The 17,204-nt window shown below is 45.9% G+C and overlaps 1 long non-coding RNA gene across 1 annotated transcript; it reads left to right on the forward strand.

Annotated features, from left to right (window-relative positions):
* The first annotated feature begins 2,940 nt into the window (after positions 1–2,940).
* LOC130708331 (uncharacterized) lies at positions 2,941–15,211 on the forward strand. The gene is made up of 3 exons (XR_009008549.1): positions 2,941–3,061; positions 14,002–14,217; positions 15,097–15,211. It is a non-coding gene; the product is annotated as an uncharacterized LOC130708331 (long non-coding RNA).
* The last annotated feature ends 1,993 nt before the right edge of the window (positions 15,212–17,204 follow it).

Genomic DNA, 17,204 nt, shown 5'->3' on the forward strand with positions numbered 1-17,204 from the left:
CCCCTTGGAATTTACAATTTAAGGAGTGAGTCAGATTAGAATAAAGATTTTCCAGGTCCCAGATCTTTCTCTGGCTTCACTTGTTCTCTTTCCTGAACACAGAGCATAAGAATTATTTCGAATAGGGACTCACTTTGTTCATTCTTTAAAGGACTCATCTCTAAGCAAATCATTAGCAAAGCAATTCTCATCACTGAATTTACAGAAATAAATGAAGAGTCAATAAGTCATCTAAACTTTTAGATTCAGAAGTGGCAGTGACAAAAGTGACTTTTTGGCAACTGCAGCTGAGTCCCAAATTTCTGACTTCCTCAACATCTAATCCCTAGGTCTCCATTCCAAACATCTACTAACCCAGCCCTGTGTCTAGACTCAGAGATCAACATCTGGAGAGAAAGAGGAGTGTCCCCCACTTCGCTGATGCCCACCCTAGCATGTGTATCCTATCTGAGGACCCATTTCTTCCCTAAAGGATGTGCATCCTGCTTTGGGGAAACACACGTGGCTCTGATGCAGTAGCCCTAACATTCATGCTGCCGATGACCACAGAGAATGGAAGGGGGGCATTTCTATAGTGCCCGCCCACCTTGCTGCCTCCCTGCCTTCATCTTAGATGTAGCCCCCTCTTACCTGACATTCTTGATGTGCTCACCTATCTCTTACTCTCTCTTAGCCAACTGCTTACCTTTGGTTCTGTATCCAATGGTCTAAAATCAGTGCTGTCCAACAGAACTTTCTGCAATGATGGAAACATTCTACATCTGTGCTGTCTAATATGGCAACCACTAACCACATGTGACTATTGAGCACTTGCAAGGAGGCTAGTGAGATTAAGGTATTAAATATTTAATTTTATTTCCTTTTAATTTATTATTTATTTACTTATTTATTTTATTTTTTATTTTTGGCTGCGTTGGGTCTTTGTTGCTGCATGCGGGCTTTCTCTAGTTATGGTGAGCGGGGGCTACACTTTGTTGCAGTGTGCGGGCTTCTCATTGTGGTGGCTTCTCTTGTTGCAGAGCACAGGCTCTAGGCACGTGGGCTTTAGTAATTGTGGATCACGGGCTCAGGAGTTGTGGCTTGCGGGCTGTAGAGCATAGGCTCAGTAGTTGTGGCTCATGGACTTAGTTGCTCTGCGGCATGTGGGATCTTCCCGGACCAAGGATTGAACCCGTGTCCCCTGCATTGGCAGACGGATTCTTAACCACTGTGCCACCAGGGAAGTCCTCATTTTAATTTAAATATAAATCTGATTAGTGGTTACCATATTGGACAATGCAGAACTAGATATCACCCTACCCCATCACCTACTGCTGGGTTTGTCTCCCTGGTCCCTGTTCCACTCCTATTGGGAGAGTCTAGGTCCAAGTAGTGACCCTTTTTCTCTGTCCCAGACTTCTGACATTAACCTTCCCAGGCCCAGCCAAGTCATAAGATATGACAGCTCTGAGCCTATGTGCCATCAAATCAAAAACCCATCTTCTGCCAAGTTGGTCAAAACCAAGGTAACTTGTTCTTTCGGGGAAAGCCCTTGGCAACTGAGCTGCTGGTGGTGGTGGGATGGGCTTTTGAAATCCTGCCACAGCTCAGAGCACCCCGTGGAAGCAGATTTCCAAAGTGAGGCTTCCATGACGCACCTGGGTTAACATCACACAACCAAGTTACAGGAACCACAGACACAAAAGGAACTCTCTCCATCACCTCCTTCTCTGTGGTGGATGTCAAGCTCTAGTTCAAGCCAAGGAAAGAGAATTTGAAGAAAGAGAAGGCAGTGGGTAGGATCAGATGCATGCCAGTGAAGGTTTAAGAGGAGTAAGGTCTGTGAGGGGCCTCTGAAGTGGGCCAGCTGGAGAGGAGCTATTGGTCCTGGTGACCTTGAGGAGAGTCCAGCGGTCGAAGCAGTGAATGGATTATATGGGGTTACGAGGAGCTGGAGGCAGGGAAATGGAGATGGCAGATCCAGGCCTCTCATTTAAAAAGCTTAGCATCAAAGGGAGGCAGTGAGGTATCAAAGAGAGAGCTAGGATTCTGCTGGACCCTAGTCTGATACTCACTTTCTCATCTGCAAAACTGGGCGAGTACTACTAACCTCAAAGTTTCATTCTGACCTTAATGATATGACAAAACAGATAATGGGTGCAAAAAAAGGAAAAAAAAACTTTATAAACTGCAAAATCCTGTAAAAGTATAAGGCTGGGAGAAGGAGGGGATAGGGTAGTCACTAGAAGGGGCAAGAGGACTAAGCAGAATTGGGGGGCGGTGGGTATAGTTCTTATTTTAATACCGTGGAGACCAATACGTATTAGTAGAAAAAAAGGAAGAAGCCTGTGGGGAGGGAAAGACCAAAGGGGTAAGGGAGTATCAGAGAACAAACATATAGAGGGTGTTTGGGGGGAAGGAATAAATGGCATTTTTTTGAAGCTGGAGGGAAGGCTGATTGGAGAGAAGCTGGGTGGAGCTGAGAATCAACAGATGTTTATCAGAGGCACCGTGCTTTTTATTCCCAAGGGAAGAGTGAGAAGAATGACATGTCTTTATGCCGTGCAGAGGTTTATGGTTTATTAAGCGCTGTCACAGATGTGACCGCATTTAATGACTCTGCCAGACAACCCTGGCCGTGAGGTGTTCTTGCCCCCAGTTCATAGCCGAGGAACCTGGGGCCTGGAGAAGTGTGGGACTCGCCTGCGGTGAGTAGCTGGTACGCAGCCGCGGCACTGGGATTGGAGCCCCTGATCCCAGGGCTGCTTGGCTGGACCTCTGTCCCTCCCTCGGCGTGCTCTCCAGACTGAAACCTGGCCCTTGCCCACAGTCCCCACCCTCACTGACTCACTGGGAGGGGCCCCGTTCCTCTTTACTCCCTAGAGCCAGTTTCTGGCCTTCAAGACTCCACCCTCTCTTTCATCCCTTCATCTCCCCCTCCCCTAGCCCTTCCCTCCCTCTGGACTGAGCTGTTAGAATAAAGGCAGGGGTTTTGAGGACGTGAAGACTGCCAGCCACTCCCCTCTCTGGCCCAGAGATCCCCAAGGGAAACAGGCACCAAGGGCAACGCGGGAGATACAAGGTATGCTTTGTTTTTCTGGACCTGCCCAGTGCCCAGGGCTCTCTGATAAAGCTGGATGGAGCCCGGGGCCCAGGCTGAAAGAGGACCTTTCCCTCTCCCCCAGCCCTTGTTTGTTTTGGGCGCGTTTCCGCCTTTGCTGCCTAGAGAAGCAAAGGCGAGTGTACTCAGGTATGGATGAAGGGAACAGTGTCACCCTCCTGTGTGTCTTTTTTTGATGCTCAGTGACCCCACCATGCACAAATAAACCTGACCTAACCATCACCCTGGAATTTGACCAATCAGATTAGTATTCCATCTTCTTAAGGTGGAGAGCAGAGAAGAAGTGGCAAGGAGACTTTCCTTGTGTGGGGAGTTGGGTAAGGCCTTTCTCTGCCAATCCATCTAAGCTGGAAACTTCCGGCCCTCATTCTCCCTCATTCCTCAACATCTATACCGCCAACCCCCAAATTTCCACCGCCACTACCTGATCCCCCAGGCCATTGCGCAGCGGCCCCTGCAGTCTCTCCCACTCCAGTCCACCCCTTACTCAGCCCCCAGGGCGACCATTCTGAAAAGGAAATGGGCTGAGTCATTCCCCTATTTATAACCTTTCAGCAGGGCTGAAGACAAGGGACAGTGGTGAAAATGACAGAGTTCCAGGAGCCTGGACATGGGCCCAGGGCTATCTATATTTCATATCTGGACAAACTCCACGCAGAAATCTTTAGCCAGCCTATGTTTATTTGCTGGGGAGACAACATAGTTTCCACCAGAGCTCCCTCCCCCGCCTCCCCCTTGGAGACTTTGTCTTCCAGTGGCTCCTCATGGTCTACAGGGAAAAGGCTCAATCTGCCCTGCCTGCTGATGCAGCCCCACTGTCACTTCACCCCATCATGAATTCTAAATTATTGCCATTCTTCAGACACCCTAAGGGGCCCTTCAAGACCTTATGCACAAAGAACCTACTGTGTAGCACAGGGAACTCTTCTCAATACTCTGTAATGACCTATACGGGGGAAAAGAATCTAAAAAAGAGTGGATATAGGTATATGTATAACTCATACACTTTGCTGTACAACAGAAACTAACACAACATTGTAAATTAACTATACTCTAAGAAAAAGTTTTTTAAAAAAGATTTTATACTAGAATCTGATGCCCCTCAAATACGTTTTCCCACCTTCCCACCTGCAAACTCTTATTCACCCTTCAGAACACAGATCGCCCCCTCAGTAAAACCCTTTCTGACCCTCTCTAGATAGATCTGGTGGGTTCCCTTTTCTGTCATCTTACAATGCCATGTGCACACACATCTCCCTCTGCTAAGAGCTAGCAGTTACAGATCATGACCGCTTGGATTAGAGAGGAGAAAGTGGACAGAACTGAGAGGCAAGAAGGAGGTAAACCCAGTACGATGTGGCGATGGGTATGCTGTAGGGCAAAAGAAGCAGGTGTCGGGGGATTGACTCCTAGGTCTCTGGCTGGTGAGTCCCCTTCCCTCCCAGACTGATAGTTCCTTGAAGGTGGAAACATGTCTTGTTTACCTCTTCATCCCCTGCCCCGTGCAGGCCTGGCTGGGGGAACTTCTTCAGAATGGGGGCAGGCCTGAGCCTGCTAGAAAAGCAGTATCAGTGAGTCCAGCCAGGAGGTGCTGGGAGGATACAGACAGAGAACAGAGCCAGGCCTGAGGAAGGGGGAGGGGTCCCAGTGAGGGGTCCTGGTAAGTGTTCAAGAACTTTCACTGCAAGTTACCTCTGTTGTTGGCTTTCTGTCCCTAACCTGCTCCCCTACCTTGGTAAGAGGGCCAATGGCCATTGGTTACAAGAAAGTCTGGAGTTTGAAAACTAACTTTGAGACCTAATTTTACCCCTGCCTAACATCCCCTGGCCTTAGGAAGGTCATTTCTCCTCTGGGGCTTCATGTCCTGAGAATAGTCTCTTTCTCTCTCTCTCTCTCTCCCCCACCACTGCTCTCTCTTACACACACACACACACACACACACACACACACACAAACACCACAATGGCTGGCACACATAGATGTTCATTAAATGGCCATGGTCACCAACCAAGAGTGGGCATCAGTCCAGCTCAGAAGCATTTTTGGGAGGTGATGTTTGAATCCTGGCTGTGCCACTTACTTGCTGAGTGACCTTGGGCACAGAATTTGAGCCCTCACACCTTAGTTCTCATCTGTTAATGGGACATAATAATAGTATCGACCTCACAGGTCTGTTGTGAGGAATAAATGACACAATATGTCAACTATGTCTGGGAAGTACCCAATAAATGTGAATTGTTATTGTTAGCATTTCTGGTCATGTAATTATTGATAATTTTATGTCCATTAAAAAAATAGAAAGTTCTGGGTCAGAGCCTGGCTGGTTTGGCAGGGGGCCCAGGGCAGGAAAGGGGCCCCCAGCCTTGGGCATGGGTGTGGAAGTGAAGTCGGGGGCCCAGGGCCTTTGGCCTGGGGGTTGGCAGGGACCATGCAGGGACTGGGAGGGAAGAGAGAAGAGGGAGAGGGAGAGAGAGGGAATTTGAGAAGAAATACAGCCAGAAAGAGAGAAAGAAAAAAACGCCACCATTGTGGCCAGGGAACCAGCTCCCAGTGAACAGAAACCCTGCAAACTGGTCTGGGCAGTCCCTGAGCCAGGCTGGGTCAGCTGGCGTGACAGCCTCAGGGAGCAGCCTTGGGCGATGTCTGAGGTCTTCTCACCCTACCTGGGAGGCATGTCAGGAGCTCTCCAGGCCTGGCCTGTGACAGTCCTTCTGGGTCTGAGAGAGAAAGACTGCTTTAGAGAAAACTGGGGCACACACTCCGCTACAAAAAAGTGTAACACACAAAATCCAGCAGAGCTGGATTCCAAACTCTGCTTCAACAAGGGTGCCAAGACCATTCAAGAAGGAAAGGACAGTGTTTTCAATAAATGGTGCTGGGAAAACTGGATATCCTCATGCAAGAGAGCGAACTTGGACCCGGACCCTTAATGTTACATCATATACGAAAATTAACTCCAAATGGACAAAAGACCTAAATGTAAAAACCAAACTATAAAACTCTGATAAAAGTAGTTGGTATATCAGGACCCACAAAATGGTGGCCTCCTCAGGGGCCTGGCCTACGTCACAAATCTAAACCCAAGCCAGCCTACACTTATGGGAAATGCCTCTCTGTCAAGGAAACCTCACATATACCAATCACAATCTTCCAACTCAGCTTTGTTTAGCTATGTTACCTAGAAAATAGGACCTGCAGGCCTCATAAGAAACTTCCCGACCTCCCAGCCAATCATGTCCCGTTTCCGAGTTGCCTCTGTTGATACTCTATAAAACTCGCTCTTGGGGCTTCCCTGGTGGCACACTGGTTAAGAATCCGCATCCCAATGCAGGGGACACGGGTTCGAGCCCTGGTCCAGGAAGATCCTACATGCCGCGGAGCAACGAAGCCATGCGCCACAACTACTGAGCCTGCACTCTAGAGCCCGTGAGCCACAACTACTGAGCCCACGAGCCACAACTACGGAAGCCCACGTGCCTAGAGCCCATGTTCTGCAACAAGAGAAGCCACCGCGAGGAGAAGCCCGCGCACCGCAACTAAGAGTAGCCCCCGCTCGCAGCAACTAGGGAAAGCCTGTGTGCAGCAATGAAGACCCAACACAGCCAAAAATAAAAAATAAAGAAAAAAAAAAACCAAAACTCGCTCTTGCCCAAAATTTCTCAGGAAGTGTGTCCCACTGCCTGAAGGCACTGTACTCCCCAGTCCATTGATTGTTTTCCTTTTACTAAAGGACATCAAATTCACTACGAAATTGTATTATTTTTGTCATTTGACATCTCCTAGAAGAAAATATAGGAAAAAGTCTTCATGATACTGGATTTGGCAGTGATTTCTTGGCTATGACACCAAGAGCACAAGCCAAAAAGGAAAACAAATAGATAAATTGGATAAATGAAACATTTTGTGCATCGAAGGACACTATTAAGAGAGTGAAAAGACAACCCACAGATTGGGAGAAAATATTTACAAATCATGTGTCTGATAAGGGAGTAGTAACCAGAATATATAAAGGACACCTGAAATTCAACGATGACAACAAAACAACCCAATTCAAAAATAGGCAAAGGCTTTGAAAAGACATTTCTACCAAGAAGATATACAGATGGCCAATAAACACATGGCAAGATGTTCAACATCACTAGTCATTAGGGAAATGCAAATCAGAACCACAATGAGATACCACTTCACACTTATAGGATTGCTATTATAAAACAAGACAAAACAGAAAATATATGTTGATGAGGATATGGAAACTTTGTGCATTGCTGGTAGGTAATGGGAAATGGTGCAGATATGAAATATAGCTTGATGATTCCTCAAAAAATTAAGCATAGAATTACTTTATGTTCCAGCACCTCCACTCGTAGGTCTACATACCCAAACTAATTGAAAGCAGGGATTCAAACAGATGCTTGTATACTAATGTTTATAGCAGCATTATTCACATTCGCTAAAAGGTGGAAACAAGACAAATGTTCATCAACAGATGAATGGATAAACAAAATGTAGTATATCCATACAATAGAATATTATTCAGCTATAAAAAGGAATGAAGTACTGATACACAGTATAACATGAGTAAACTTTGAAAACATAATGTTTTCACTTAAAAATGGTGAAAATGATAAATCTTATGTTTTATATATTTTATCACAATTTTAAAAAACCCCTGCTCCACCACATACAGTATGATCTTGGGCAAGTCAGTTAACTGCTTTGTGCCTCAGTTTCCTTATCTGTAAATGGGCATAATAATTGGAAGGATTAAATGATATCAGGTAATTGCTGTCCCTGGGCACAGTAGATGCTCAAATGTTATTTCCCCTGTTGCCTCTTTTTCCCCCCAAATAAAAATAGCTTTATTTTTCCCTTTGGTTATAAAACAAACACACACTCATTGTGAAAACATTCTTCTCAGACAATATGTAATAGAGAGAAACAAGTTTCATAATAAATTTAATTTAGTAATAACTTTTTAAAAGTTTAATAAAGTTTATTTAATAACTTTATTATTTTTTATTGAAATATAGTTGATTTAATTTCAACTAGTGTTAGTTTCTGGTGTACAGAAAAGTGATTCAGTTTTACCTATATATACATTCTTTTTAATAGTCTTTCCATTACAGTTTATCACAGGATATTGAATATAGTTTCCTGTGCTTTACAGTAGGACCTTGTTATTTATCCATTCTATATATACTAGTTTGTATCTGCTAATCCCGAACTGCCAATCCATCCCTCCCCCACTTCCGTTCCCCCTTGGCAACCAAATGTCTGTTCTCTATGTCTGTAAGTCTGTTTCTGTTTCTGTTTCATAGATAAGTTCATTTGTGTCATATTTTAGATTCCACATGTAAGTGATATCATATGGTATTTGCCTTTCTTTTTATGGCTTACTTCACTTAGTATGATAATCTCTAGGTCCATCCATGTTACTGTAAATGGCATTATTCCATTCCTTTTTATGGCTGAGTAGTATTCCATTGTATATATGTACCACATCTTTCTTTATCCATTCATCTGTTGATGGACATTTAAGTTGTTTCCATGCCCCGGCTATTGTAAATAGTGCTGCTATGAACATAGGGGTGCATGTATCTTTTTGAATTATAGTTTTGTCTGGATATGTGCCCAGGAGTGGGATTGCAGGGTCAGATGGCAACTCTATTTTTAGTGTTTTGAGGAACCTCCATACTGTTTTCCATAGTGGCTGCACCAACTTACATTCCCACCAACAGTGTAGGAGGGTTCCCTTTTCTCCACACCCTCTCCAGCATTTGTTATAATAACTTTATTATTAAGTAAACAGCATTCTGCTGGTAAAACAAAAAAAATATCGATATAATATAAACACATCTTAAAATAAAATATAAAGCATAACAGGACAGTGCAATCAGCAAACACAATAGTCTATCAATATAACCACATCCTAAAATTTTAAACAAACTTAGAATGTTCTGTGTGATTGGACATTTTTGTTGTTGGAAACATATTCTAGTGGTGGTGGGGACTGGAGGGGACAAGAAGTAATCAATAAGACATACCTTTTTATCTAAACAAAAATGGGATCCTTTTCCACGTGCCATGTTGTAGCTTTCCTTTTCACACCATATAATATCTTCCTGACATCCTTGTTGACTTTTCAAATATATTATTTAAAGTATTTCTTGAGATAGGTGTGTATTTTGTCAATGTGTATCAGTGTCTGACATGGAGTCACTGAGAGATGCCAGAATTTTTCCAGCTTCTGTCCACACACTGTGGGAGTGACCTCTGGGCCAGAGAGGGTTTCTCAAAGCACCCTCTTCGGGACACCATTGGTCAGTATGCTTCAGCGTACAAGGATTCTACGGCAGGCAAAATAGATTTGGGAAACGTACCTCATGCATGTTCCTCTTACATGTTCACCGAGCATTCGTTAAAGGAGTGTTGCAGGTTCTAAGCAGTCCTGTAGTTACGGAATTGGTTTAATTTTGTTTAATCCAGTTGTCTTATCTTTATAGGACCACTGAACACCATGGCCACATAACCAGAGGGTTACAGCTCCTTGATAAGCGTGTGTGTCAGTCACTGTGTGCAGAACACTGCTGGACAACACTCCAGTAGAGGTTTAACTAACATGGCAAAAGGCTGCTCTTCTGACCGGTGGGGTTTTAGGATGCCGCCACTGGACATGTTGAATGCTACGTTGTGTTTTTGAAAATATAGGGGGAAAGGTTTAGTAGCAAGAGAAGGGGGCATTACTTTTGGAAATGGTGAAGAGGAAACACAGATAGTAAACACACCAATGGGAAACCTTATCTTAATGATTTTCTTAATTATAGTCAAAGATAATGCAAATGAAAGCAGACTTGAGGCACTTTCTGACATTTACTGAAAAAAGACAGAGAATCAGGAGGGAAATGTAACATGGTGTTATTCCCAATGCCCGCAAGGTTGTGGTGAAACTGACATACCCAGTTATCCAATGATGCTGTAAATTCACACAACCCATTGGAGGGCACTATGTAGCAAGAACCATAAAGATAAGTATCTCTTAGACTAGGAATCCCACTACCAGCAATCTCTTCTCAAGAAATATTAAATAGAAAGCCTTACACTGAAGTACTACCAACAAGAGCAAAATACTGGCTGTATCCTATGTTAAAGTTGCAAACGGAAGGTGTAAGGTGAGGTAGAAGTGTCCTCTTGGAGGTGACTAAGTACATATGGAATTAAAACAAAATGGTTATCAGTGTGTTTCAATCACCTGAGGGATTTTAAAAGCAGATTCCAAGACTCTACCCCATTTGTGCAAAAACCAGTCTCTGCCTAAACCACTAGGCTCCTGCCTTCTCATCCCCCACCTGCAATTTCTAGTGTCAGAGTCTCTCTGCTTCCAGTTGAGAAAGAGGAACTCTGGTTGGAGGACATTCTTTTGTGCCAAGTCATAGGTCACTGGCCCGCCTGTGAAATTGGCGGCTCTGAGGTTAATGCCCAGCCCTGATCCAACTGGCTGTATATGGTTGAGCAGAATAGTACAAAACACAGTCCCCTAGGCCCACCTGCCTCCCTCTTCTCATCAGTACTTTTGTAGGGGACAGGTCACCTGGGTTGCAAAAGCAATCATGAAAACATCCTGTGGATCCTTGGAGGAAAAAGCAGATTATGTGAGTCCAAATTTCCAGTTGACAAGAAATCAGGCTGAATCTTTGGATTGGGCACAGTAGAAAATCTCAGTGAACTAGCCTGCCTTTCTGGGCCAAGTGCTCTGACAGAGAGGAATAAATATTCCATAGCCATTTAATAAACGACCACTGAGACGATAGCAAACATAACCTCCAGTAGCATGGACTCTGGCCTCCCATCAATTTCAGAAATGCGGCTTTCACTCATGTCGGGGTTTGAAAGCAGCACTTTCCCAAATTATTTTAGCAAATTAGCAGTTTGGTATATCACACTCAGCTTCAGCAATCCTTGCCAACCTCATCCTGCTCAGAGAAAGCCATACTTGGTCTTTTCAAAGCAGATAATGTAATGTTGCTTCTTGCTGAAGTTTGGCCAGTGCAGTAGGGTTAACTGAGGAGAAGCCTTGGTGATGAAGCTGCCAGAGATGGATGAAAAAGGAGAAGCTGAATATCCAGGGAAGTAAGACAAAAGAGGAGACCCGGAGGAACTGAAGCTGCCTGCCCTCTCTTAGCAGCTCAAGATCAGAGAACTTCTAACTGTGCTAATACGAGAGCCACTGGCCATGTGTGGCCGTTTAAATTTAATTTTTTTTTTTTTTGGCCACACCACGGGGCTTGTGGGATCTCAGTTCCCTGACCAGGGATTGAACCTGTGCCCTCGGAAAGTGAAAGTGTGGAGTCCTAACCACTAGACCGCCAGGAAATTCCCTTATATTAATTTCAACGAAACACAATGAAAAATTCAGTTTCCTAGTGGCACTAGCCACATTCAAGTGCTCAATAGCCACATGTGTCTAGCAGCTGTGGTACTAGTGCAGCTGTAGACCATTTCCATTACTGCAGAAAGTTTGCTTGGATAGGGTTGTAGAGAAAGCCGTGTCCCCTTCCCTCTACCCTCCTGCCAAATGTTGGTCACACTGTGCCCACCCTGTGGGGACAGATGTCACAGAGCCAGTTTGGAAATCTCTTGATGGTTTAGCATTTGTGCTCGGAGATCTAAAGAGCCAAAACCATGTAATAAAGGTCTTCTGAGGACGGTTGCATCACTCTAAGTCACCACTCGCAGGTTTCTTGGATGGAGAACTTTGAGGTTTTCTCTCACTTTGCAGAGAGCGAGAGTTCATTGGTTCATCTTTTTCCTTCTTTTCCAGCAATGCAGCCATAGTTGTCATTTCAATGAACTGGCGGTTTGTTTGTGTGTGCCTATAAGAGAGAGAAGCCTTGAAAAGGGCAACCAGTTCAGGGTTCAAATGCCATTAAGGTTTGGGGAAAACATGAATGATTATAGCTTAAAAATAAACTAAACCAAACTTCCCACTCCCACCAGGCCGACTCCAGTACCAGGCTTCCCTGGGAGGCCTTATTGGGGGATCTGGTTAACCCCCTCACCATGAGTGGCCATGCCCCTAAGGAAAAGCCTCAGGAGAGAGTTTCGCTCAGCAGAGCTGAGCCCCTACCCTCAAGTACACTGTTTGGAAGATTACAAGGACATGCTGGGGGGCGTCCGAGGCCCCACTTGCAGTCACATCTTCCCTCCTCTAGTCCCAGGTCTGGAGACACAGGCACAGCTGTTCCACTGCAGAGGGCACTGGACACTGGCCTGGTGGATGCTTCGGGCCCCTCCTGCTTAACATGCCCCAACAGGACTGTTCCCTCTTCTGCCTTCCCAGCCTGCTAATTCCCAGCTTGCCTGAACCTCAGAATATGCTGAGCAGAGTCTGGCTGATTTGTCTGGAGCAATCCCGCCAGCTCTGTTGCAAAACACACTGATGATATCGACCCAGGTTTCCCATTTGAAAGGTTTGACTTTTTGCCAAGAGAAGCTGTAATAGATTAATTAGATCTTTGCCTCTCAGGGATCTGGCAAATAAACAGGGTTGCATTTATACCAACAATAGGTATAAAGAACTAGTGTTTATCATCAAAAGTACCCAACCTGGGTTTAACGTGAGGGGTGTTAGAGAGTTAAAAGCAAGCAGGCATGGGAGGTGGGTGCAGGATAGGTATGGAGGTGAACTTACTGCATCCCTAACCCCCAGGCCCTTTAGATACAATCTGGGTATGAATCTAAAGGCTTTTATACTTTGCCTCCATGTGGACCCACATGTCTTCATCTTAAGCGAGCAGAACACTATCCTGGATGACCAAATAGATCCCGTTTCTGAGAGTTACAGCCCTCTTTAGCATTTGAAGATGTTGAAAATATTTGTAAAATTTGTTTTTGACATCTTGAGGCTACAGGAATTCTTTTTTTTTTTTAATAGTGATTTTCAAGGATCTGTTTCCTAGAACTAAGCGCGACACCAAACTTATCAGATGAACTTCCCTGTGATTAAAAAATAAATTTTCTTTGTTTCTAAAGACATTTCTATTTCTGGTGATTAAAAATATATACAGATAGATACTGATAGACAGATTCAAAATTCAACCAGCATGAGGTCCAACCGATATATGGATTAAACATTCTTTGACATGCAGTAACCAATGTGGAAAAGTTTCCTAAAGTTTATAGGAAGTGGGAGTTTTCTAATGAGGAGGAAATCGTATTATAGAGTCTTAAGGGCATTTTTCTCTGTGATTCATGAGGCAGGATCAGAATGCTTCAAGGCCATTTCAATATGACCAGATTATCTTTGCAACCTCCTCTGCTTCCATCCCCCTACCACTGTCTGTTTCACCTTTCACTGTCCTTTGACATAGCACATCCTCTATGCTTCCAGCTCTTTGCACATTCTGTTCCCTCTGCCTGCACGTCCTCCTTCACCCAGCGCCATTTTCTTTTCTTTTTGGCCGCGCTGCGCGGTATGTGGGATCCTAGTTCCCCAACCAGGGATCGAACCCGCGTCCCCTGCATTGGAAGGCGGAGTCTTAACCACTGGACCGCCGGGGAAGTCCGCAGTGCCATTTCCTGATGACTGAGCATACTCCTACTTGCGGTTTAAAATGTGGACAATAAATGGGTACTTGGAGTATAAGGTAGATACACCACAGCGAGTTGAGGAACATCACAGAGGGCACCAGTTCTGCTGGTTCCGGTGCAGCCTGGCTTCCCTGAGTCCTGAACTGCTGAGGCCCAGGTCAGTCAGCTCCTGTTCCCCCCTCCCCACTTCCCTGGCCCTTCAGGAAGCACTGCTGGTTTTCTAGGTACCATTCCTGAGCTCAGGCCAATGTACCTCTGCAGAGAGCCCTCGGAGTTCCCTCCCTGCTTCCCGACCCAGGAATCTCTCTCCACAGGTCTCTCCAGATCACTGGACACATGTGAAGGCGCGGGTTCCGGAGGCCCCACCTGCCCTGAGGCTGCCTCACCCCAGAGCCACTTCAGAAACCGCTGCAGGCTTCCTGGTTGGCATAAGAGTCATTTTGGGGCCAGAGTTAACTGAGGGATTGGAGCTCAGCTCTCAAACGTGGATCAGCCTCTCGGTGAAAAGGCCTGAGGGCACGAAAGCTCCAGTAAGTCAACACAGCATGAAGCTGCAGCCTGGAACTGAAAAGGAGGAAGGTGGTGGCCCTACCTAGGGAAGGATTCTCTTCTACAACTGCATTTTTCTAGTAACATTGATGAGCTGGAAGGTAAAAGAGAATAATCCTTCCTGAGCACCTACTATGCCCTCATATCATTTTTCACATTTAATCCTCACAACCTAAATGATAATAGTATTGTTTCCCCCGGGGCCTGCCTGTAACATTTGCAGGATAAGAGCACAAATGGAGGTCCACATACCACATGCCATATGCGTCAATGGTTTAGAGTTAAAAATTAAGCTAAGAAGCTGTTAAATAAAGTATGTACTAACCTCATAAACTGACATATATCTTTGTAATGGACCGGGAGGCCAAGTTCAAATTTAGAATTCTGAGGCTCATCAGAGTTCTGAACTGAAGGGTGGCGAGGCAGGGAGAACTGCCTCTTCTCTTCTCAGGACTGACTCTGTCCTAAGCCACGAGGAGGACACGCCTGTGAGGAAACCAGATGTCCCTGCTCTGTCCACCTCCATCCCTATAACCCTGTCCCCAGCAGCTGCCCTTGGCCTCCATCAGGCCTCAGGCAGGCAATGTAGTACATCCAGAGAATGGATCTGGGGAGCAGCCCTCATAGAAACTGAAGTGGGTTCAGGCCCATTTGGACAGGGAATTTCAGGGTCCCAGCCCTTGTAATATGGCCCAGATGCGGAGCAGGGTTCTAAGGGGCTTTGGCCCCATGAATCCCTCACTCAGCAGGGAGAAGTACAGGCAAAGGAACACCAGAACAGGATGCTATAGATGGGGGGGACCAGGGTAGGGGCCCCTCTTGCCTGAGCCTAAAGATTTTACTGACTTTATCTCCTGCAGAAATAAACAAGTCAAATACGGCTGGCCAGAGGGGCTAATCCCTGGGAAGATGAACCCAGGCGGAAGAGGCAAAGTCCTTAATCCAAGGGCAACAGAAGATCCTACCTTAATCCATGGGCTAGTAAGTGATGGACCTAGGCTGTGAACTCATGTCGGTCTGACCCCAAGATCCCTGCTCTTTCTGGACCCCACGCTACTACTTGAAAGACCAAAGAGGAGGGTGGTGGGGTTGAAGAGAGAAGAGGGTACAGAAAACAGAGGGCTGAATTTTGAGGCTCTAGGATTGGATGAATCTTGGCTTTCCTGCCTGTCATGCCAACCAGAATCCAGTCCAAAGGGTTCCTGAATGCCGGTATGCCACCCCAGTAAGCTCCCAACCCTGTGCCACCCTCTGGCCCCAAAAGGCTCTACTAATGCCCTGAAAATGCAGAATCCTTCCCTTGGGTGCTTATCTGAGGTTCCCCCAGCTTCTCAACCTGCAACCTGCTATCTTTAAGTTTTCACTTTGATGACCTTTCCTCCATTTTTCCAAGCCATCTGCCTGCTCAGTGGAAGAAGGTGACCTTGCGTGTGCAAGCTAATGAAGCTTTCTTCAGACGGCGGTAACTCACCGAGCACAGTGACACAAGGTGTTTTTTCCTCATTAAATTTAACTATTAAAATTATAGCTTGTTTACAGATCTCTAATTGGCTTTGCCCATGAAGGTTAGGATGCGTTATAAGGCAAGACTTAAAGAAACAAAACACCTAAGTATAGACTGGAAACACGGCCATTAAATTTATATGTCCATCAATTCATTAAAGCCTTGGCCTTCTTTCATTACCCTTTTCGGGCCATTGGTTCTCAACCTTGGCTACCCACTGGACTCACCTGGGAGCTTAAGAACCACTGATGAATGGGTCCCATCCCCAGAGATTTTGATGTGCTTGCTCTGGGAGTGGGGATTTTGTAAAACTCTCTAGGCGATTTTATGCAGTTAAGATTGAGAACTGTGGTTTTTAAGGGAAAGTCCTATCTTAACTCTACCTGTGTTGCCTTTAGCATTTGAAAGTACAGGTCCCTGAACCGGGCTAGATCCACCTTTCCCAAAGCTTACCACTTCCGCCAACTATGAAAATCCTGCCTTCCCAGGTCCCGTGAGCACTCTGGCGTACAGTCAAAATTCTTCCCATGTTTATAGTTTCAAGGAAAGAAGGTCTTAGTTTATCTCCCGCACAAATGAGCAAGTACGGTGAGGCAGGAGGGGTCAACCCCTGGGAAGATGGGGCTGGGGGGAAGAAGAGGGGAAGTCCTAGGTCCCAGGGTCCCAGGGCAACAGATGTCGCCATCTTTTGTTTTGTTTTGTTTTGTTTTGTTTTGTTTTGTTTTGTTTTTAACATCTTTATTGGAGTATAATTGCTTACAATGGTGTGTTAGTTTCTGCTTAATAATAAAGTGAACCATCTTAACCCCTGTAGGGGATGTAGGGTTGACACAGAAGTTCCCCACAGTCTCAGGCCACTCTGCCTTCTCTTCTCAGCCGCATTTGCCCAGCCGCTGTTGGCTGCAGGGGCTCTGGCGGGCTCTCCCTGTGTCAGAATCTTCTTCTATAAGAACCATCTAGAAAGGTGGGAGGGGCCACAGAAGAGGCTCAAAGGCTGGAGAGCTAGGCCCCTGCCCCCACCTCCTCCCAGTCAGTCCAGGAGCCCTGGTCACACGGCTTGTCACCCACACATTTGCTGGTGACCCTGGTCCCTGGTTAAGGACAGTTACCCACCACAGTCTCTCAAGTGCAGCCACGACAGCGGCAGAGAAGCTGTACAGCGGGCTCCACGCCAGGTCTGGCCTGTGGCTCTGGGAGCTTTCTGGGCACTGCGGCTCCCCGGGGCCAGGTTGGTGGCGGGGGGGCCTCCTTGCAGAGCCCGCGCGCATCGCCTTGCTTCACAGACCTAGTGTGGCCTTTGTGGTCACCCGCGGGTCACCCACAGACCTGAAGACTCATGACCACACTTGTCATCGGTCAAAATACCGAGCTCTGCTCCTGACCCAAGATGGGACGAAGCCTGGGAAGAAAATGCCCACATTGTTTCATCATGAGATCAGGCATAGCTTTCCCAGTGGGGAAGGG

Source organism: Balaenoptera acutorostrata, chromosome 6 (assembly GCF_949987535.1).
Source record: "Balaenoptera acutorostrata chromosome 6, mBalAcu1.1, whole genome shotgun sequence".
NCBI classification, from domain to species: Eukaryota; Metazoa; Chordata; class Mammalia; order Artiodactyla; family Balaenopteridae; genus Balaenoptera; species Balaenoptera acutorostrata.